The sequence below is a fragment of the Tiliqua scincoides genome, chromosome 1 (genome assembly GCF_035046505.1).
Source record: "Tiliqua scincoides isolate rTilSci1 chromosome 1, rTilSci1.hap2, whole genome shotgun sequence".
NCBI classification, from domain to species: Eukaryota; Metazoa; Chordata; class Lepidosauria; order Squamata; family Scincidae; genus Tiliqua; species Tiliqua scincoides.
Window position 1 is genome coordinate 201,220,711 of NC_089821.1, and position 22,265 is coordinate 201,242,975.

The 22,265-nt window shown below is 43.6% G+C and overlaps 1 long non-coding RNA gene across 1 annotated transcript in view; it reads left to right on the top strand.

Moving 5' to 3' along the window:
- The first annotated feature begins 1,451 nt into the window (after positions 1-1,451).
- LOC136636201 (uncharacterized) overlaps positions 1,452-22,265 on the top strand; it is a 46,952-nt gene continuing 26,138 nt past the window's right edge. Inside the window, exon 1 of the long non-coding RNA XR_010793506.1 lies at positions 1,452-1,526. This is a non-coding gene — a long non-coding RNA (uncharacterized lncRNA). The remainder of the gene's footprint in view (positions 1,527-22,265) is intronic.

Consider the following 22,265-nt stretch of genomic DNA (forward strand, 5'->3'; position numbering starts at 1 on the left):
GTATAAGAAGCAAAATGGCAGTGGACTTCGGTGGGGGGGGGGTGATTGTTTTTGAGAAAATTCAGTTAGCCTAGCACATCTCTTTGGAGCATGTTTTCCAATGTTTGGCACACAAAATCCATGCCCTTTTGTCACTTCAAGTAAGCAAGGGCTCATAGTATGGTTATGTAGCTGGAGGATAGTGGTATATTGTCCATGCCTCCAGCTTCATGCTGCTAAGTAGTCCATCAGACTCCAGTGGAACCAGGAAATGATGTGTTCTGGGAACTTATGGGCCATGGGATGATCAGTTTTAGAAAGTGGGCTGGTTGAGGGACACAGGTGAGGTGGATGGGTGCCCACAGGCAGAGTGACAGATCTGAACTTGCCTCAGAAGGAGAGAGAGGTGGCCAATGGAGGGCAAACAAAAGGAAGAGAAGTGGGAAGAGTTGAGATCCTTACAATTGGAGTATGCCATCTGGTTAATGCTTAGCCCTATACAGGCCAGGGATCAATGCAATTCCTCCAGCAAAAGCTTGTGGAAGTACTGCTATTTCCTCAGGGGAGAAAATGAGGAGTATGAACTAAGCCACAAGGTAACCCACTGTCAGCACTCTGACTCTGTAAAGCCCCTGACAATGTCAGTGGAGGAATTAGTTGCATCCATTCCCACCTCTCCACATGTACACTGAAGCCAAAGGGATGTGTTCTTTGGCTTTCTTTAACACTCCCCCTTTCTTTAACCTTGGAAGAGCACTGCCATCTGCCACTCCACCCATGGGGAAGTGCAACCAAGGGGTCCATCCCCCCCTTTACAATCTGACTTGTGCTTGTTCACTTTAATACATATCAGCAGTATATAAAGTGCACTTCTGCCTTGACACAACTAAATAGGTTCTCCTGACATACTGTATAAGACAGCCATCAGGTGGTATGGACCAGTCTTTCCAGTGATTTCCAAACGTTAAACTTTTAAAATGTACTTTTAAAGTGTGTTAGAGCCCAATCCTATCCAACTTTTCAGTGGTGATAAACCCACAATGCAGCCCCATGTTGCTTCCATGAGCCCTCTGTGACTCCCTTCCCCACTGCAGGATGTAGTGCATGTTTAGTTGACATGACTGCATCAGTGTTGGATATTTGGACAGGACTTGGCACTTAGTTATAAAGGCACATCATTTAGAAAGGATTATACAGTAGGTTCACAACAGAGTTCCACAATTGCAAAATGGCTGCTGACAGCATGTGCAGTGCTCTGTCAGTGGCCATTTTGGGAGAACTGCAACACTCTCCTATTGCTGGATCCCGCAGCAGCCACCTGACAGCTATAACACAGAGGCAGGGAGCAGCAAACGGAGCAGGGAGGGGCAAAACTAGGCGGGGAGGGGGAGGAACGGGAACAGAGAGGCTGCAGAAGGGATTGGATCCAGATTCTACGCCCTCTGTCAGCAGCCTCCCTGCCTCCTTTGACTCCTCAGACTTGCGCTAGCTACAGAGTTGGCACACGTCTGAAGATACCCATTGCAGAGCAGGAGGTTTATGGAGGGGTAAGTGGATTTAAATCTCTTTTTCCCTCCAAAGTTTTCCAATCCCCCCCCCCCATACAGCATGCTCCTTTTTGGCACAGTTGCACCAGTGGGGGAGGGAGGAAGGATTGAATCCTAAATATTTATAGATCACCCTCCACTCTGAGGAATGAATGAAAAAACTGAGGTTATAAAAACTGAAGACTTGTTTAAAACTGTTTAAACACTCTTGCTGCAATCCTATCCACACACTCCTGGGAGAAAGCCCCATGACTATAATGGGACTGACTTGTGAGTAGACATGCATAAGATTATGTTCTCTGTCACTTTCATACTTTGCCATTCCATTCAGAGGTGGTTAGTCATGAAGCTGTGAGACCTTTGTCTCCCAACCACCTCCCTACCTTGCCAACCACATGCAAGCTCTGACTTGGATGTGATACAACTATGCTGTGTGCTCAGAAAACAGATACCAAGAAATTGCCGGATAGTATTTGAAACCAGCAATGCTGAAAAAGGAAAGAAAAGCTTCACGGGAGGAACAATTTGGACTTTCTCTTTTCCTTGGTCTATGAATGTGTGTTCTTGGTTTCATGGAGAAATAGGCACATATATTACAGTTAATACTCTTTTTTGCATATAAACGAATGCAATATTGAATGTTGAGGGCCCAGTTTCTATAGGAAAACAGACACTCATTTTTATGGGTGTATTATTGCATTTGTAGCTTAGTGTAAATAATGTGATGATTTTCGTGCTGCAAGTGTCTGACTGGAGAGTGACAAGCCAAAGTTGTGTTGCCTGAGGGACCGGGGGCTAAAGAAGCTTTCCACCCCAGATTCAGTTGGTTGGATTCAGCACGTGGGCCACTGCCAAAGACAGGCCAAGGGAGAAATCCTGCAGTAAATGATGTGTTGAAAAGATCATGGCAGGGCAAGGCTGTGCAAGACCTCTGGGTTTGGCACGCAGCCATTTTACTACGTTTCAAATCCTGTGTGGGTTCACACAACACATCATCTTTGGACCTTTACATTGGCTGTTACTCAGGTTTAAGCAAAACATATTAATTTGTTTTGTTGTTTTGTGATTGGACATTGCTATATGGTGGCTATTTTTTGTGAAATTATAAATTGCCTTCATGATCAATAATTGGGATATAAAGGCAGCCAATAAATAAATTGGGGGGGGGGGAATTGTCCAAGATGACAAATAACTAAGGAAAATGCAAAGGAGAAACAATAGAAAGGTGGGAGGACCCAGAATCATTTGGTGACTTCATTGCAATACTTAGAATTCCCTTCTAAGAAACTTTTTTAAGGCAGGCGTAGGATGAAGATCAGGGTGGAGGTCTAAACTACATGAATAAATTCTTGACATCCTGAATCAGAGAAAAAGGAAACTCATATCATCAGTGGCTCCTTATTGATACACCCATGGTAACTAGATAAGCAAGAGGCAACTGTTCATAGAATTTCCACAACAAACTCAATTTCTCAAGTCTGGGAAATGTCTGTTGATTGTCATTTAGATCCAGATCATGCATGCATTTCTCAGCTGCATCACACTGACTGTTTAACTGAGCAGTATGATTTGTTATCTACATGCAGGAGTGGCTCTAATTCTCTTAGGGAATGAGCTGGCATTCTCCTCAGCTCCCGACAACAGCAAACTCCATAACCCCATTCCCTGCTCTCCCTGGAAATAGTGCTTGTCTACAAAGACAAATCCTGTACTTGGCGAGAGTGGGGGCTCTGGCATGCACAGGGCTAGAAATTTCTATCCCTTCAAAACTTTGGAACCATGGAGAGTGTAATTATTAGTAAAGCTGCATCAAATAATAAACCCCAATATGCATAAATAGAATGCATTGCAGCTTTGAACTAGTTATACAAAGCTGCTTTTGATGTGGGGTGGGGGGGGAGAAATCCTTAATCTAGACCAGAGGTGTCCAAACCCTGGCCCTGGGGCCACTTGCAGCCCTCGAGGACTCCCAGTGTGGCCCTTAGGGAGACCCCAGTCTCCAATGAAACTCGCTGAAGCCCGCACTGGTCCAACACAGCTGCTCTCAGCGTGAGGGCGACTGTTTGACCTTTCGGGTTAGCTGTGGGATGAGGGCTCCCTCCACGGCTTGCTGTTTCACGTCTGTGATGCAGTAGCAGCAGCAAAGAAAAGGACAGCCTTGCTTTGTTCAAGGCCTTTTATAGGCCTTGAGCTATTGCAAGACCTTCATTCATTCATATAAGTTCCACCTCTAGTATATTAATTTATGTAAATTTGTTCAAATTTTAAATGTACATTAATTATTTTTCCCCTCACCCCCGACACAGTGTCAGAGAGATGATGTGACCCTCCTGCCAAAAACTTTGGACATCCCTGATCTAGACATTTGTCCCCATGCCCTGGGTAACTCCCCAGTCTGTGTAATTGGGTTATTCGTATCTGCACCTGTGAAATAGCTGACGCTCATATTGGGCTTTCAGACCTGAGAGGGGGAATAGGATTTGGTGCGTGCCAGCACAGCTGATCCCACCCCCTTCTGGGCCTGACCTGCCCCTGTCTCTACCCAATTACACACCTTCCCTGCCCCCTCCCCATTCTCCCTCTACCCCTGCGCTGTATGGTGGGAGCTTCCCTGCTCCATTTGGGCACTCATAAGAACATAAGAACAGCCCCACTGGATCAGGCCATAGGCCCATCTAGTCCAGCTTCCTGTATCTCACAGCGGCCCACCAAATGCCCCAGGGAGCACACCAGATAACAAGAGACCTCATTCTGGTGTCCTCCCTTGCATCTGGCATTCTGACATAACCCATTTCTAAAATCAGGAGGTTGCGCATACACATCATGGCTTGTACCCCATAATGGATTTTTCCTCCAGAAACTTGTACAATCCCCTTTTAAAGGCGTCTAGGCTAGACGCCAGCACCACATCCTGTGGCAAGGAGTTCCACAGACCAGCCACACGCTGAGTAAAGAAATATCTGGATCCAGCACTAGTGGGATGGTGCTGGCCTTCCTGCTGGTGCTCTTTACTCCCAGAGTGTTGAAAAGCACTTGCAGCACTTTTGCAACACCTAAGCATCAGTTACTGCACCAGCGTTACTCAAGTATAGTACTGTGCTGTTAATTTGATGATTTTGTTACCAGTGATCTCTATAGGTGGTCGCTATGGAGCAAAGGATTTTCATAAAATAGAATTACACCATTCACTGAATGCATTAATTTGTAATTATTTAATTATGGTATTCTGTGTTGTAAGGGAATACAATACTTTGTAAACAGATCAAGTTTGCTTTATTTAAAAAGAAAGTAGTTATACAGAAGATCATAAGAACAGCCCCACTGGATCAGGCCATAGGCCCATCTAGTCCAGCTTCCTGTATCTCACAGCGGCCCACCAAATGCCCCAGGGAGCACACCAGATAATCTCTAACCACATTTGCATGAGTAACAAAGAGGATCAAGGGAGCACAGAGAAGATTAAAGAACTTCTTCAGATAGAAGGAAGTCTGCTTGATGAAATTATCACTTCTTAGTCATTGGGATAGTCTAAGACAAGAGCAGTGATTTTTAAAGATTGTCCCTATTGTTTTAATAGTCTCTGCATGAAAGCCTTGAACCCATTTAACCTGGTTTAACTGAAGTAGCGCTATTGGCTTTAGAAATGTTAGTGGAGATACCGGAAAAGAAGATGTAGCCATAGGACTCTTATCTATCCACAAACACTATGCAGCCTTTATGTAATGCTTTTCATGTATGACGTGAACTTGGAGATATGGTATCTGGTCTTGGGTCATATAGTCAATAGTTTAGTGCTTAAAAGCCATAAGATGTATATTAGGTTTAGTAAGTCATGACTAAGAAAGTTTGTTATGACTTGGTCCCATTGAGATTTATTCAGGATTGAGTATATTTAGGATCAACGTATCAGAGTCTGGCCAGGTGGGTCACTGACTGTGAGATCACCTGCTGAGCAATCCCTGAACCCTCAGTACCAGCTGCAACAGTAGTGCCTAGAGCACAATGGGGAGACAGGAAGTACTATGGGAGGCCCAGCACATCACTAGTGAAATCTGGTTGGCAGCACTGCTTAGGATACAGCACAATTGAAACACAATTGTTCAGAATGTATAGCTTGTAGGGGAGGCTATTTGAAAAAGTAGGAAGCTAGGTATATATATTCCCAATAACAACCAATGTGCTAGTGGTGAGAGAGTGTTAGATCTGTACCTAAGAGGCCTTGATCTGAAATATAGCTCAGTTTTGGACCTACTATGCCAAGCTGACTTGAGCAAGTCCTTCAAGCTCCCAGCCCGACTACCCTCTGTGTAAAATGGGCAGATTAAACATATACCTCAGGTTGTTACAAGGATCATAATAACAGGACCACTAAAGAGATAAACCTTAGAATCGTGTGTAATGGGCTGGAGGAACTCTACCCTTAGACTTTTCTTTCTTGGTTCTTTTAGCTTCTAGCTTAGTTGTATTCTGCCCCACAATAAAGAAGCACGCTTGTTTGATTGCAAAAGAGACAGTAAGAGTTATTTCTTCTGGAACATTGGAACGTACAGAAAGGATGAATAAGAAATAAAAGCAGTGGCATGGTTTGACACCACATCAATCCAAATGCAAGCTACATTTTAGATGTGCATCATTTTCTAACCACACTTGCTACAAAAATCTCTTTATGTTGGATGACATCTGATTTCTCATTTGATTAATTCTTATGCAGGAAAAAGTGCTTTTCCACATCAGTTCTGGACTGTAGGTAATGATCAGAATATTGCATATTTTTCCCTTACTAAACACACACAAAAATCTATTATGAATTTTTTTGCTGCCTCAAATGTCTGTTTTTGTTCCTTGCCACAAAATTGCATTCCTTTGCTATTCTTTTTAAGAAGTCAATGGGAGGGGGATGTAGAGCACACCTACATCTTCTTCTTAAGTGCTGATCCTTTCAAACGAATGTGGAAATACTAAATTCCTCTGGAACAAAGTATTTCCTTGTAATCTAGACTTCTGCCCAACATGGAAATAATATATCATCAACTGTGATTTGGAAATGAAGTGCCAGATTTTTTCCAGCTTGAGTTCTAAAGACCTTACAGTAACAGTTGGGGGTTGGAAAGGAAAAGAAGCAGCTCACATATGGACCACAGGCTGCCCCTTAGCCCTATACAGCTGATGACCAACTCCCAATAAAATGCTGTCTGCAGGACATCTCTTGGACAGATAATTGGAAACAGAAGGGCTCAGGCCTCTTAGAGTGCATCATACGATTACTAGAGTTGCAAAGTTATACATTTGTTCTTAGGAGTAAGTTTCACTGAAACAGTGGCGTCATTAGGGAGGTGCGGGTGGTGCAGGCCGCACCAGGTGACGCCCAGGGGGGTGAAACACACTGGGGAGGTTATGTGCTAAAATTGTGGTGGTTAGGAATAATACCATCATGTTATATACTGTTGGATGCGGAAATTCCAGCAGAATGCAATAAAAAAACCCAGAGTGAAATATCTCCTTTCTATTAAAAGTTATTGGCAAAAAACCAGAAAACAAAAAATGCATGGAGCCCTATGGAAAGTAAAACTGAGCCATACCACCCGTTTACTAGCGAGTAGGCAAACTTGTCTTAGTCCACCAGAAAGGGCAGGCCAAGAGGAAATCCAATGACACCAGAATGGTCCTGCTCCAATGAATGAAGCCCCCAAAAAACACCTGAGAAGGAGGTCCCTCCCTCCAAGCTGGCAAATGTATCGAGCCCTATGGAAAGTGAAACTAAGCCACATGGTTGCGTTTACTCATGAGTAAGCAAACGTGCCTCGGCTCCTGGGCAGGTCAGGCAAAGGGAAATGTGAGGCCACCAGAATAGTCCCGATCTGATGGAACTGGAGCTCAACAAATGCTCCAGAAGGCAGCCCCCCCCCCATAAAAAGAATGAAAAAGAGGTTTAACATGGTAAGGTGAATTTTTTTTTCTATTTTAGACTTGTAAAGCCAGGTGGGTCCTGATAGTGATATGCTTGAAATATAAGAACTTAAATTGAACTGGGTACTGGGTAGGGGTGAAAATCTTACTGATTCTTTTTTTATTGGGGGGGGGTGTTATTGAAGGCAGGCTACAGAGAAAATTCGCTTGGTAGAACAGGGCTGGCTTTCCCTTATTTAATTATTTGTTTTACTTTAATTTAATTATTTTAATTTACTTTATGATGTCACTTCCGGCCATGACGTCACTTCCGGTGGATCCTGGACAGATTGTCATTCTAAAAAGTGGGTCCCAGTGCTAAAAGTTTGAGAACTGCTGCAATAAGGTGTTAGTAAGTTGACACCCTGGGGGGGATGACACCACTAGTGACCAAAATCACTAAAATCAGTTTGGAGGAATAGTACCATCATGTTATATATTAATCAATGTGTAATTTCATGCAGAATGCAATGAAACAAACTGTATTGAAATATCTTTGTTCTATCAAAAGGTACAGCCAAAAAACCAGTGGGAGTGGGGTGATGGTACATCACCACGCCCACCACCTGGGGAATTGCCCTGCCCATTGCATGGGGAGACGCACTGGCCTCCCGCACTGGGTGACACAATCCCTAGTGACGCCACTGCACTGAAACCAGTGGAATTTGCTTTGCAATCCTATGTGCGCTTTGTGCCATGAGAATGCTTATTCCAGCAGGGTATGGCCCTTTATGGCTACTGCAAAAGGTTATAAGCCATTTACTGCGGCCTGGCTGCCAGCAGCCAGGTCTGTACACCAGTGAATTAGGGACACCCGCTAGCACTGGTAAGTTTGTGCAGGGGTTTGGAGGGAGGCTGAGAGGGATGGAATGGGGTGGGGGAGAGAAACGGGGAGGAGATAGGGTGGGGAGGATGGTGGATTGGGGCCAGGAAATGGGCAGTATCAGCGGCAGCAGCAGCACACATCAATAACCTATCTCCCTTCCTGGCTTCAATCCCTAACTCAGGTCCATGTGGACTTGTGCCAGCAATGTAGCTGGTGCAGGTCCAAGTAGACCCAGTGGACCAGCACAGGCTTACCATGGGACAAGGGTACAAATGTTGCCTTACTCAAGGAGGTTTCTGGGTACCGAAACTCCATCACGGGATTCAGAGGGCAACACATTGGTGCAGTCACATCACTGCGCAGGAAGTTGCAGAGGGACTCCTAGATGCCATTATTATGGCATTTCCAGGTTTTGCTGCTGCAGCCACCACCACCACCACTACCACTGAATGCATGTGAGCAAAAAAGTGTTTTTTACTCACACACATGTGGCATTTGGAAGCAAGGAAACCCAGAAGTGCTGAACTCACGGCACCTACAGGTCCCTGGTTGGATCGCTACCCTCAAACCACTGTTATTTATACATGTAACCTATGCATGCCTACGTAGAAGTGAGCTCCATTGAGCTTAACAGGACTTGCTCCCAGACAAGTGTGGGATTGCAGCTTAAGAAGAACTGTGAAATGTATATAAAAGGAAACACTACCAAGAAATTGACATTATAATTACCCACTAAACATTAGCTTGCATGGTCTCATACAAAATTAAATCAGTTGTCTATAAAATCAGTAGTATAAACAGTTGTTGAAGAGAATTATACATGGTCATGAGGATGTCAAAGCGGCTATAAATATGTGACATTCTGGAAAAAAAAGAAAAGCAAAAAGCAACAGGAACAGGAACATAATGGCTTCTTTCATTTGATGTGTTTTTCCACCACAAATAAATCCCAGATTATTTTCATACCAGTGGGCTTTAGGAGGCTATAAGGAACATTATAAATGATATCGAAATAATGAGCCATCAGCATCATTAACAGGGCTGCATACCTGTTTCTCAGCTCTCCCTGTATTCAGTCGAGATGTTAAGATGTGTCAGGATGGGCCCTACCAATCCACACGCAAGAGACTCGTGCAGAACCAGTGCAACAGTGCATTTCATGCAGTTGATGGGTTTCTCATGGTGTCCCTGAAGAAACAGATGTCTGTTTTTCCTCTGGGACACTTCCCACTGTTCCTTGTTTGGTTGCACAGCACTGGGCTGCTAATGTGGGGAAGCATCATCTGGACAGGATCATTAGAGTAGGGCAGGTGAATCAAAGGACTGTGACAACTAAGGACCCAACCCTATCCAACACTGCAGTGGTGAGCGTGTGTTGCATCCTGAGGTGAGGGGCAGTCTCAGAGACTGCCTCAAAAAGGAACTGCGTTGTTGGTGCATTAGTGCTGGAAGGCTGGATAGGATTGGGCCCTAAAAGTGGTATTGTCAAAATTTCATCTATGTATGTACTAATTTATTACAGACCCAGACATGGACACAGGTGCGCACATTCATACACATTCATTCATTCATTCATTCATTCATTCATTCTCTCTCTCTCTCTCTCTCTCTCTCTCTCTCTCTCTCATACACACACACATTTAAGCCAATTTACAGGGGACATATAAACAATAGAACAACCCCCCCAAATAGCAATTAATTATTATAATTTATATTTGTTTTTGTTGGCCACACAGCCTCAGAATATGGAATGCCTCTCAGTCCAGTGTGGAAGTCAGAGTTGTAGCAAATGATCCAGACTTTTGGTTCAGACTTATTATTTATTTTATTTTTATTTTTAAAATATTATCACCACCCTGTACCCTCATAGGAATCACCAAGGTAGCTTATGATGCCATTATAAACAAACAGATCAACAATTACAATAATTAAAGCCGTTACCAAATCAAAATCCACTTAGTGCAGACCAAATGAAATACATAAAAACAGAATGTCATCTAGAACAGCTGCATCTTCAGCAATTATGGCCTGTCCAGATCTTACAGGGAAGAGAATTCCGTGACTTGGGTGCAACCAAAGAAGACCCTGCTCAGTGTTTCTGCCAAGCATTCCTCATTTCATTCGTGGAACTCCAAACAGGGCCTATGTTAATGAAAGCAGTACATGAGCAAGTTCACATCAAAGAAGGCAGCCCTTCCACCCTCCAGGTCCAAGCCAAGTAGTGCTTTAAAGGTAACAGCCACCACCTTGAATTGAACATGGAAAAATACTGGTAGCCAGTGCAGATGGAAAAGCACAGGAAGAATACAGTCAAACTACCAGGACCAAGAGAGGACCCAGACTACAGTATTCTGGACAAGCTGAAGCTTCCAAAGCTGTTTTAAGGGCAGTCCCAAGCAAATCATGTTGCAATAATTCAGATGGGATATAAGGAGGGAGTGGATCAACGAGGCCAGTTCAACTTTCTTCAGAAAAGGGTGCAACTGGCACACCAGTAAAAGCTGGGCCAGCATGTTCCTAGACCAGTGGTTCTCAGCCTTTTTAGCCCAGGACCCACTTCTGAGAGTGACAATCTGTCTGGGACCCACTGGAAGTGATGTCAGCAACCTGGAAGTGATGTCATAGACAGAAGTGACATCATCAAACAGGAAGTGACATCACTGTGATGTCAGAGTCGGAAGTGAGGTCATCAAGCAGTTCCTGCCTAGAAACTCAAACTGTAAATGACAAGAGATAGTATTCCAGCTCAGAAGCTTCTTCCAATTCTCCCTGCCCTTGCTATCATTGCTATCAAGCAAAAAATGAAACATCTGGAACAAAATATTTGTGTATTTATTTACTAGTTTTTATTTCTATCTTTATTTACAAAATCTCATGCTACTTCTTGTATTGCATTTGAAATTAACAAACATTGGTGTGGCTATTGATACTGTGCATAGCATTAGCCGGAAACAAGTGCACCCTACTCATGCACCTCAATACAAGAAGTAGCTTGAGTTTTTGTAAATAAAGGAAATAAAAAAGTAGTATCCCCCTCAGAAGGAAGATAAGCAGGGGCGCTTCCCCTCATCTCCCCCAAGCCCAAGCACATCTACTCAGAATTGACTCCTATTATTGGCAATGGGGCTTACTCCCAGGTAAGAGTAGACAGAATTGCAGCCTAAGAGAGAAGTAAGAAGAGGGGAAGGGTGCACATCAGAGAAGCGGCTGGGGGAGCAGCACTCTCCCTGGGTGCCCCCCACATGCCAGGCTTGCCCCCCTCCTCCCCCCTCCTGGCTGCTCTCTTGGCAGCCAGGCAACCAGGGATCCCCCCTCACCCCAGCAAAGATATAAAGAGAGGACATGCTTGTCAGGGCAGGAAAGGATTGCGGCTTCCAGGCGATTTCAGAGAGGGAGAGAGGTTGTGACGCAGAGGACGAGAACGGCAGTGGGGTGGTGGTGGTGGTGATGCTGCTTTCAAGGCAGGTTCACAAGAGGGGAGATCACGCGGGTCTGCCTCTACTCACCCAAGCCCTGTGTTCAGGTCTCCGCCTACACTCTCCAGCCCAGTCCAGCTGCAGGGGGGGAGCTGCTCTGTCTTGCAACCCCAAGGCAGCCCATCCCGTCAAGGCAGCCAAACTAACAAAGGTTGGTGGGGAGAAGCCTGGCTGGCTCATCCACGTCTCTCCCGGTCCTTCTTTGCTGCAATCCAAGCCTGCACTCCGCAATTGGACCCCCTGAGGGAAGCCTCCAAGTACAGAGGGAGGTCCAGCTGGAAGGCAGCAGCACGCTTTCTGGGGAAAAGCGGCACACTGCTTTCTTTGCACATGTGCAAGCTACTCTGAGTTACGTCTCAATGCCGGGAAGCTTAAATGGCAATGCCCAGGCTTTGCTCACTTCCAAAATGGCGCCGCCTAGGTCTTTTGCCATCTTCCAAGATGGCTGCCGTCAGCTTCTCATGACCCACCAGAAATTGGATTGCGACCCACCAAGTGGGTCCCATCCCACAGTTTGAGAACCACTGTCCTAGATGCAGCTGACAGCTCATTCTCAGTGGTGAAAAATGGGTGCTGCCATTGTCAATTGTACTGTTGATTATTTGTTCCATTGTTTTACTTTTTCATCATTATCTGCTTTGGATCCTTTTGAAGAAACAGAGGTATTTAAAAGAGAAAAGAAAAAAGAAAATGTGATTGTGGTACTACAAGGCTTAAGCAGCTAACACATGAACAATGTTCTCACACCAAGGCCACCAAAACATGCAGTCACAAATGACTTGCACAAATCTATAACACGGACAACTTTGTCATGTTCGAAGTCTTCTTGGAAGTCTATAAATCATCTCTAGTTGTATTCACCCTATCAATAGGAGTTAAATTAAATTAATTAAATTAAATTAATTCAAGATTATGAAATCATTATACTGAGCACTGTAAGAAACTTGCTTTCTTTGTGGTTTCTATGAAGCTGCTTGCAAAGTGTTTTTTGCACACTACCTGCTAGAAGCCACCAATGCTAATTTGAAAATACTTTCTGGAGTTCCTGTGCTGGAGAGAAAAAATGACAATATTTCTGGGCAATCAAGAAAGAGAGGAGAAAGTTTGTGTTTGTTTCATGAGTTTCCAAGACACCAAGGGGGGTTGGGAAAGGATGTGCCACAATGTACAGTTTTCACATTTCTTCAGCATGAGGGAACAATTTCCAACTGTCAGGAGGTTCTTTATTAACTAACAACTTTATACTGCCCAATAGTTCATGCAAGTGTTTTCATAAATCATTCCTTCTCGGTGGTATGAAGTGGGCAGACTCCCGGGGTCTTTTCAGATTCCTTTTTTTAAGTGAAAAAGTTTGTGGGCTCAGAGGGCTTTTGTGTGCATCAAAGAGAAAGGTGTGGTGTAAAGTAAACCTCGAGGCACAGCCCCAGTGGCTCTACCAAACAGCTGGAGAAAACAACATCCTTAAAGTCTGCTGAGTGTACAATCAAGTCAGCCTTTTCGTCCCTACTCTCCAACCCTTTCAGGTTGTCAGGAATGGCAAACAAAGTGCTAATAACAATGAACAAATCTGTTTTGTATCAGTTCCAGACTCTTGAAACGTAAATTCTTGGATTAACATAATCCCATGCCAAACACTCCAGCTGGCATGGATATTATCATCTGTACTGTTAAATATTCAAAGCCATACTCTTGTCCTTGGATTAAGGATGGAAATTCCTCCGGAAAGCGCTCTTCCCCTGGTATTTCCATGGAAAATACCACAGGATTACTGTCTTGTCTTGAAAAATGGAAGAAATCTGTACTTTCAGAGTGCCTCCGTGCAATCATTAGCAAGCAAGCTGGCAACAGGGAAAGTACTCGTTTCAACAGCTAATGAGGAGAAGGGGGCACCTGTTTGGAGCTCGGAGCCGAGTTCCAAATCCAAAACATGGAGTTCTCTAACTTGCACATCACAGCACTAGTCATGAACAAGCTCACTGCTCTTATAAATAAAGAACTTGCAAGCTCCCCCTACACCCCCACCATGGCAGTAAGCCTGGACATTTTTGTCTCAGATCCATCATAAACATTCTGCTTTCAAGCTACCCACATTCCCTTTCTTTGAAGGCCAGTGGGCACATTTTGGCAACGAGCCTGCTTTAACTCCATCCCAAAATGTAGGCAAATAGAACATTACCTATTGGGGTTACTATTCTAACCAGGCCCAAAGAACATCAATTGTTAATTTCTCTACCCTGTACAAGAAGAGTGGGAGACACCTAACTGTACATCCTTTGTCTGTCATGCTCTTTGTAGTAGGATGAGGATAAATGGCCTTTTTATCTTTGGAGCGCAATTTCCCCTTTTCCTGCCCACCTTGCTGGCCCTGGTGCTGCATAATCTCAGGAAAATCCACTTTCTTTTCTGTCTGAATGGGAATTTTACAATACATGCTTAAGAGAGCAGAATTTTTCTATGTTTCCACAGAACTACAAAATAATAGGAGCAAAAAGTCAAGGAAGAAAGATGAAAGGGATTTCATACCAGAAGATATGAATGTTTTTATCTAAAATAATTGTAAGGTCTTGGTTCTGCATATCAAGGTGCTTTAGACTGAGACAGACCATCTTGCTCACTGTCGCCAGTGCTGGCTGATGGAAGGTCTCCATCATTCAGAACCCAGTCCCAATGGGGCAAAAGGTATGAATACAGTTCCAGGAGGCTCCACAGATGCCAGTAGGGGTCCAATCCTATCCAACTTTCCAGCACCGGTGAAACTGCAATGCAGCCTCAGGTATGGGAATAAATGTTCCCATACTTTGAGGAGGCTTCTGTGACTGCTTCCTTACCACAGGATGCAGTGCACACCCCATTGGCACTGCTGCACCGGCACTGGAAAATTGGATAGGATTGGGCCCTAAGTTGGCACTAGGTGCAAGTAATGGGCAGGGAGGGGGGATAATGGGCACATTGGGCGAGGAACTGGGGGTGTGTTGGGGGGTTGGATTCATGGCAGTCATGTACACTGGATCCTATCCCCCATTTTTCTGCTTACTCTGCCCTCTGGCTCTCCTCATACTTGTGCCAGCTATAAGGTAAATACATTTATTTTAGATAGTAAAATATTTTTACTTACCTCCTGCAGACTGTCCAATTGCCCCCTCCATAGCATGCATTGCAGCCTCTGTTGGTGCAGCTGCATGCTATAACATGGCAGGGGATAGGATTGGGCAGCCAAAGTATTCTCCATTCATGCCTGGAGATGTCAGGGATTGAACCTGAGACCTTCAGAATGCAAAACATTTGCCATACTTCAAGTTACAGCCCCTCTTCACATGAACAACTGGTCTGCAAATGGGAAGTCAGTTTAAAGCAGAGATTGCTGCCATTATCTTGTCCTGCTTCCGAGTTTTCATAGGACAAGATGTGCTAGAGCAGTGACTCCCAAACTTTTTAGCACCGGGACCCACTTTTTAAAATGACACTCTATCAGAACCCACCTAGGTTTGCCAGACTTTACAGAAAAGGAGATCTAGAAAGTAATTATTTATAAGTAATAATAAGCAGAAAAAAGATACTCAAACAATATCTACACATGCTTGCAATCTGGAAAAGTATCTGATTTTTTAATATCCTCAGGACTTGAACAATTTATTTTTCTGATCTTTCCATCACCCTTTGGTGAATCTCCAAAAATCAGGTTGCAAACCACCAGTGGGTGTTTAGATGAGAATAACCTTTGGTCTAACCTAGCATAACTATTCTCATGGTATTATCTAGTTTGAGGAAAGGGTGATACAGGGAAAGGAACTTGAAAACAATCAGGGAAGGAGCACTCAACAATAACTGAAAACTGCATTGCATATTGGCTGCCCTACAACCCTCTTTGGACCGTATAGCTAAAGCGAATAAAAGGGTGGCAGAGAGTGGCCATAAATCCAACAGCCATGAACTGAGCTTATTTTTCAACTACTGACGTTTTTTCACCCTACCTTGTTTCCAGCAAAGTTGACCAGGAAAAGGTCAAAAAAATGTAACTTAGATGGTCCCCTTTTGCCTATTAGTTCATATTTAAGCTGATTCTATTGAAGAAGGTGAAATTCAACTCTGAACGAGATTGGCCTATATCATCCAGTTTAGAGCATGCTGATGAGCAAAGAACAGGATTAAGCAACATCAGAATAAGTCATTTTCAGCTGGGTCTGGGGAAGGAAGCAACCCTTACAAGATGCAAATGTTTCAACTCCAGTCCTAATGTGTTTACGGCTATATCTTTTCTGACAGGCCCATTACTTGGCTTGGTCCATGCAGCCGCTTTGGAAGAGAAGAAAGTAATATGAAGAAAGAATCTGATGATGGAGCAAATTCCTGGAAAACCAGATGGGGCACATATAAAGAAATAAGCCAAAACCTCACATTAGAACTTAAAAGGAAAGAAAACGCCATGAAAATCCACATCAAACGCATCTTCTCTTCAACATGAGTGGCGAGTAGTCTTGTCTGCAGGGTTGACCTTTTCCCACACCAGCTGCCAAATGTCACAGGCACCTGTCAAATGCCTACCAAGGCAGATGTGTTATATTTATCCCCCTGGGAAAGTGGTGCTATGAGGGGTCTGCCCTGATAGCCAATTAAGGGAGCAGGGCTTTAGTAGAAGGACAGGAGGGTGAGAAATTATAACAAAAGATGGGATGCCATTGCATCCAAGTGCCACTACTTCTTTTAAATTGCAGAGTCACTGAAAGACTGCAGAATTTCAGTCATTGAAAGACCTTGGCAAAATCTACCCTTACACAAGGTTGTTGTTGGTTTTTGCAGCAGCTTGCTTATGCGTATTGGAACCTCTTGATAATCCTATATGTCGCCTAAGCTGAAATTTAAATCTATATCTGTGTAAATAGGAACATTTAAGTTACAACCTTCTTTTCCCCCTTTGGCCTCATCCAGGCTCCATCATGAACTAGTACTGTGGTACGTATTTACATCCACAGTCTCTGCTGCAAAGGAGGAATAAGTCTAAAGCGTTATGCATTATTTTACAAATACTTACCTGCTAAGTGGCCTGCTTAAACCATCATTCATCAGCTGGATGTACACTGGCTTCATGCACTTTTTTCTGGAACAGAAATAAATAACGAGATTTAAACTGAAGCTTGTCTTGCAGTGCAAAAAGAAACTTGTTTGATTTGAGAAATATGGCTCAGTTGACTGCCTTGACCACCAAGTGACAATTTTCTAAGTGTGTAAGGCCAAATCAACCCCAGGTTGTGACATCATTCAAAGGACTGGATTTGTATACAAGCCTTTGAGGAGGAGAAAGAGCTATGCTAAAGAAGTGTCAGGGACTCAGTCAAATACAGAATGACCAGCTGGTCAAAAATGACACTATATCACCAGCTTTGTGCTTCTTTTTCCGGCGACTATTAACCTAAGGCACCTACCTACTTAGAAACTGGCTTTGGGTTCATCTTCTATCTTCATATGTATTATCTTCCTCTGAACCTGGCTATTCATACCCCCTGTATGGGGGATTCAGTCAAAAGGACGATAAATTTCATGTTGTAGGACCCCTGTTGACTATTTTGCCCTAGACAAACACAAATATTGGATAATAGAAGATGCTAAGTAGAAATTAATTGGTCAGAAAATTGTATGGACATGAATGCAGGATCGAATACATTGCTCTGCTAACAGCAAACAAACAAGATTTATGCTGGACAATTGTGCTGTGTAGGCCAGCAATCATACTAGCAATTATTTTCATACAAACAATGGAAAGTTTGTTTCACTAATCATCTTCGAAGCATGTTCATGTTGGGTCTCCAGTCTGTGATAATTAAAATACTTGTTTTTTTCTGAGTCAATTTGTTGTGGGTTGCCATTTGGCTATAGTTGCACCCAGTGCATTTTTTGTTCTCAAGGCTTCCTTTCAAATGAGCATGTCCTTATAATTGTTAATAATGACACTTGTACCCAACCTTGCAAGGAGTGAACATGGGGGTTTTCCTACATTACCTTCACAACAACCAGTTCTTTATATGTTAGACTGAGAATTGGTGAACACAGGAAACAGGTTTATTCCGAGTCAGACCATGGTTTCGTCTAGGTCAGTACTGTGAATGCTGATGGTCAGTGACTCTCCAGGTTTTTAGACAGGGGTCTTTCCCACCTGGTGATGACAGGTGATGAACATGGGCCTTCAGCATGCAAAATAAGTGCTCGATCACTGATCTATGGCCATTTCTCATTCAGCCACAATTGTTGCAAGTGTTAGCTAAGCTTCAAAATGGTCAAATAAGCCCTTTTTGAATCCAAACCTTCCTAGTCCAAGTCCTGTACTATTAACGATACCACACTGCTCTATACAGAGTGTCACTGTTGAATTTTAAAGAAGCACTGTATCAAAAGACAACTGGCTTTGCATTCTTAATCAAAATGTCAAATGTGAAGAAAAAAAGCACATTGCGCAGACTCCTTTACAAATTTTCTGTAAAATCCATTGAAACAGGTTCGGGATGATTTACATAATTTCCAGTGATCGTTGATAAGAGTACAGTTCTCATGTGATCTTTTTTCAGTTCTCTTTCCTCAGAATTCAGAGCACTGCTTTAAGAGTGCAATGGAAGGCCATCTTAATTCTGTGGGTTAAGCAGTTATCACTGTTTTTCCCACTACTGCAATTTTGTGGTAGTCTCTTGGCTTGCGCTAACTTCAGCACTATTGCATGACCCTTACCAGTTAGAATTAGCTTATAATCTATATGATGATGTGATAGAAAGTCACATGATGTGACTGATGATGTTATAAAGTCACAGGGTGGGCACTGACATTGCGTTATGGTGATGTGTCAACTGTTCTGAAAATAGTACCAAAAACAACTTGTCACTGCTGCTGAGAGGAACACTGAGAAATAAGAAGTGTTGCCTGTTCTAAAACACACAACTAGTCCACACATCGCCCGATGGAGAAGAAGCAGACATTTTGGCTTGGAATGTTATCGAAAGCATAGAAATATGAGGTTCAGGTCACTCGGTCCTCTCTGGGGACCTTCCAGGTAACATTCAAGATGGCTGAAATGGATACTGAGATGAAGAAAGCTTCATTTCATTTTTAAGTCAGTTCAAGGCTGTTCCCTCTGGAACTCCCATTGGGATCAAGTCATTTACTTGAATTTCTAGCCTGCCCAATCCTGAAATCGCTGAAAAGTTTACAAGAAATGTAAACTCCACAGAAACCCAACATTTAAAGAAGACAGGGATATAATTAAAATGTTCCCCTTTTATAATTGCTTTTCCCCTACTACAATGTTAAAAATGTGATAAAACTACAAAGTTAAATGTAACAAAAATGCTCATGATGAAACTGAGAGTTGCCAGCCAATGGAATGAACAGCAAGAGGAGAGAGCCGAAGCCCCATCATTACCTCATCACAGGGCATTTAAAAAGAAAAAAGAGAAGCATCTGGTCAGGCTTGTTTTGATTTCTGACCCTACTCTAAAGCTGTAATTTGGACTAAATGATGATGATTAAAAGTTGCTTCCAGCTTTCAGATTTCTATAACATTTAATGTACCACCACTTTAGCAGCAGGCCACTTGATCTAGTTTTCTGTCTCTCCTGATCAAGTTGTTTATCCTCCCCCCCCTTGTGTCTTCGTATGTTTGTGTTTGGCTTCTTGCTTCCTGTTTCCTACATAAAAAACTCAAAGCTGCTTCACAAGTTACAGGAAGAGCAGGTAAGTATATCTGCATTCCGTGCAGCAGTAGTGATAGAGTTGCTGGAACCTTGCAAGTGCCATACTGGTCTATGTGCGCATGCCATGTGGAAATGTGAATGGCGCTGGTTCCCCACAGCATGTACATTCAATAAACAGGGGGAGGGGGTTTAAGTAATATTCTGAATGTTTTCATTCTTGTTGCCACCTAGTGGCCAAAAAGAAGATTTGTTTGTTCAGCAAGGTAAGACTGAGCATATTCCTGGAACTCAACTTTTTTTTCCACCCTGAGATAGATGTTATACTAGGGCCTGTGCGAACTTGGAACATGAATAAACCTAATTACTACTTGGCATTTCTGGTACAGCCTCCTGTTAGTTAGCAACCTTCAGTCTTGAAAGACTATGGTATTGCGCTCTGAAAGGTGGTTCTGGAACAGCGTCTAGTGTGGCTGAAAAGGCCAATTCGGGAGTGACAATCCCTTCCACACTGGGAGCAAGTGCAGTCTGTCCCTGGTCTGGCTCCCTGGCTATGGGCTTTCCTTCTTTGCCTCTTTGCCTCAGTCTGTTGGCAAAGTGTCTCTTCAAACTGGGAAAGGCCATGGTGCACAGCCTGCCTCCAAGCGGGCCGCTCAAAGGCCAGGGTTTCCCACTTGTTGAGGTCCACTCCTAAGGAACTTCAGATCCCTCTTGCAGATGTCCTTGTATCGCAGCTGTGGTCTACCTGTAGGGCACTTTCCTTGCACGAGTTCTCCATAGAGGAGATCCTTTGGGATCCGGCCATCATCCATTCTCACGACATGACCGAGCTAACGCAGGCGTCTCTGTTTCAGTAGTGCGTACATGCTAGGGATTCCAGCACATTCCAGGACTGTGTTGTTTGGAACTTTGTCCATGGAAAACTTTGGAACTTTGTACAGCCTCCATGCACCACAAATATGGCTTATAGATTGTCAGGCATTACAGTAGGCCAGCTTGGAAGCGTTTTTACCATGAATGACTGAGGCCAGGATTGGTTTTACAGAGGAAAGGACCCAGCTGGTACATCAGCCAAAACCTGGTTCTCCTAGCAATCATTGCACTAGCCACAACCCAAAGCAGGGTCAGGTCAAGAAGCTTGCAGCAAAGGAACTTTTCAACAGGACTAGACACTGGGAGGGGGGGAAAAATCATTTCCTATCTCTATTCATTTTCTGTACAGTGATTTTGTTCAAGACTGTGTGCCTTAGTGAGGTATTGTGCTGAAAAATCACAATCACAAAAATCACTTGAGCTTGTTCTCTGACAGGTTTATTTTATTCACCATGAGTTACAAGAGGAGGAGCACCTCCAATGTTCCATTCTATAACATTGTGATTTTCTAGACCAATGTTTCTCAAACTGTGGGTCAGGACTTACTAGGTGGCTCCTAAGCCAATTGCAGGTGGGTCCCTATTCATTTCAATGTGTATTTCTTTTTTAATAGACTTGATGCTCCCATGGTATGTGACTGCACTTGGGAAAATGTTACAGATCTGTATTTTAAACTGATTACTATGTATATGCTTTTAACAATGAAAGTCAATGGAGCTTACTCCCGGGTAAGTGTGGATAGGATTGCAGCCTTTGGAATGTTTGGGAATTTTTTTTTAACTGATGAGTGACTACTTCCCTACAATCCTGCCCGTATGCTTAGATCATCTGGGGGGGCCCTTCTGACTGTGCCGCCACCAAGAGATGTGAGAGGGGGGGCGGCCAGGAAGAGGGCCTTCTCGGTGGTGGCCCCCGAACTTTGGAATACCCTCCCCTTAGAATTGAGAACTGCTCCCTCGTTGCTAATATTTCGGCGTGGACTGAAGACCTTTTTATTTCAAAAAGCTTTTAACTGTTGACAGGCTGGCTGGCTTTCCTTCTTCTTTTATATTAGAATCCACAGGGTTTGTTTTTGATTTTTAATCATTTGAAAACTGTTTTAATTATTGTTTTTAATTGTTAATTTTGTATTTTTAATTGCTGTAGGCCGCCTTGTGTGCCCATGGGGCAAAAAGAAAGGATATAAATCAATAATAATAATAATAATAATAATAATAATAATAATAATAATAATAATAATAATATACAAAAAAGAAGCAAGCAGGCAGGGCTGTCCCTAGAAGGGTGTGGCTCCTAGGGCTACTCAACCAGTGCAGAGAAGCCAGCACTTTCTTTCCTCTTCCTCTTCCTTCCCTGCACCTGGTTCTCTTCAACGCAGACTCAGCACAGCACCTTTTCAGCCACACTTATATAACTTACAATTCCCATGCACATCTATGTAAAATGTGAACAATTAAATTACATTTAGTCAATATTTAATGTAGTCAAATAACTTTAAATCTAGTAGGAGCTACGCTGCCTGTAGCAAAGTTCTGGCTGTTCTGTGTTGATTTTATTTCACTTATTCCCCTTAAGTCCTCTCACTGCAAAATTTCTGGCTAGAGTGTATAGAGATTAGTCTGAAGGATTCCTACACGGCAACCGAGGGTGCAATCCAAAGGGGAAGTTGGATTTGCGCCGCCGGCCCCACTCCCCCTTTGGATTGCGCCCTCGGTTAGGTCGGCACAAGTCCCTTGCGCCAGCCCAAGAGTGTTGCAAAATTGCTGTAAAGCACTTTTGCGCCACTCTGGAGGGAGTTAGGTCAGCGCACAAATGTGTGCCGGCATCTCTGCACCACCGCGGGCCCCAGAGGACATGTGAGTTGTGGCAGCTGAGCTTGACTGGTGCAGGGGTCTGGGATTGTGTGGGGAGGGCGGGGAAGAGGCGGAAGGGAGGCATTCCAGGCAGG